A 2,363-nucleotide genomic window follows, 5' to 3' on the forward strand; every position below is an offset into this window, starting at 1 on the left:
TGGATGAGCCTGGAGGACATTATGCTGAGTGAAATAAGTCAATTGCAGAAGGACAAATATTGTATGAGCCCATTATTGTAAAAGGACAAAGAAGGGTTTGCTTAAGAAAGGGAATTCACTTTGTAGGTTACTGGGGTGGGGAGGGATTAATTTTGGGCTAGTTTGGGGCCACACGCTGACGTGAGTAAGGGGAGGAATGGTACAGAAAGAGTCTGTGACCACAATGATAACATTAGGAAAAGGGAGGACACCGAATTGTGCACATAAGATATAAACTACAGAGGCTAATACCAGTAAGTCTACAATACTGCATCACCATTAACAGCAAACACCATGCTACAGATAAACACATAAACATCTGAGAAGATCAGATGGGGGTCATTGAACTGGATTATACTCTAGACCAAGGATAGATTCAGCTGAGGCTAATCTTGCAGAGATACCAGTGATACAAATACTCAAAATCCTTACAGAAACAACAGAGACAGACATAGAGTAATCTCTCACAGACAGCCAGACACTGTGGGAGAGAGATCTAAGTGATCTGACTCAGGACCATAGTATTGGGGGACACCAGAGTCAATTGGCACAACAAAACAGATAAAAGTCTTGTTCCTTAACCTGCATTGGTGAGTAGCCACTGGGGTCTTAAAAGCTTTCAAGTGGCCATCTAAGATGCAGCTAATGGTTTCCTATCATTGAAAGTGAAGAAGAGTGCAAAAAACCAAGGGCATTTGGAAGCAATCAGTGTTAAGACATGATGGCCCTTGAGACCAGAAGAACTAGATGGTGCCCAGCTACCAATGCCAACCACTTGGGAAAGGATCAAAACTGGAGATCCTGGATGGAGTGGGAGGAAAAATGTGTAACAAAATAAAAAAACGCAATAATGACCAGAATTACTTTCAGATGGAGTCTGGTGGGACCCCCAATACTATGGCCCTGGGATACATTCTGGGCCTGGAATAAAACTCACTCCCAGGGGCTGGCTCTCAGCCCAATAGTAAATAAGACATGCACACAGACCACTCAACCCAGGGTGATGCACCCACATACTCTATGGAGATAAATCCCTTGAAGCAATCAACCACACGGCAGCAGAGGGGCATCATTCACACAGAGGAAAAGCTGGACAGACAGAAGTGCATAACTATGAGGAGCACGGGGGGTGGTGGTTACTGGAAGGGAGGGGAGGAGAGTGGGTTAGGGTTGGGGATGGTAAATGGGGAGTGAAACTAAATGTACACGAAATATTGAATGTAAAACACTCTGCTCTGTAAACTGGCACTTAAAGCACAATAAAAAAAGAAAAGAAATCAGATGTCATATCGCATTCAGCAAATCTGCTGCAAAAGACCTCTTTAAAGTGCTGAAGAGCAAAGATGTCTCTTTGAAGACTATCGTGTGCTTAACCCAAGCCATGATATTTTGAGTAGACTCATAAATGGGAAAGCTGGACAATGGATAAGGAAGACCGAAGAAGAGTTGATGCTTTTGAGTTGTGGTGTTGGCGAAGAATAGTGAAAGTACCATGGACTGCCAGAAGAATAAACAAAGCTGTCCTGGAGGAAGTGCAGCTGGAGTGCTCCTTGGAAGTGAGAATGGCTAGAGTTCATCTCACCTACTTTGGTCTTGTGAGAAGGGAGCATTCTCTGGAGAATGCTTGGTAAAGTGGAGGGTCAGTGAAAAAGGGGAAGACCCTCAATGAAAGGGATTGACACAGTAGCTGCAACCATGGGATCAGGTATAGCAAGGATTTTGAGGATGGTGCATGATGAGGCAGTGTTTTGTTCTGTTATACATAGGGTCAGTATGAGTCAGAGCCAACTTGATGGCACTTGATAACAACAGTCTTTATGGGAGCAGAATGCCAGGTTTCTTCTCTCATGGAACGGGTGGTAGGTTTGAACTGCTGACCTTTCATTTAGCAGCTGCACACTTCACGTTCACTGCCAGGGCTATTTTTAAACTATTAATATGCTGTATTATATTAACAGATTTTTCTAAGGTTAAAAGTCCTCGGTTTGAAAAAAAAGAGAGGTGTGTTAGATGCGTTCTATAAAGTGTCACAAATACACTTACTTTTATTTAGTTTCTTCAGCCAGATTGTAGGCAGTGTGGCATGGTGGTAGGAACTCTGAAGTGCCCATTATATAGGATGACTTTCAGGTTCTAGCCATGTCTTATGCTAGTGATGAAATCTTGGAAAAGATACCCAATTGCTGAGCTGTGATTTCTTCACCTGGGAAAACATTATTTCGTTTGTAGAGCTGTTGTGAGTGCTTGATAGAATAAGCAAGAGTTTGTTAATATGAAAAACACCTTTTTTTTTTTGTATCTATGTATTTGCCTTTTCTAGATAT

Source organism: Orycteropus afer, unplaced genomic scaffold, assembly GCF_000298275.1.
Source record: "Orycteropus afer afer isolate SDZICR_OR568_19922 unplaced genomic scaffold, OryAfe1.0 scaffold00583, whole genome shotgun sequence".
In the NCBI taxonomy this organism is placed as follows: domain Eukaryota; kingdom Metazoa; phylum Chordata; class Mammalia; order Tubulidentata; family Orycteropodidae; genus Orycteropus; species Orycteropus afer.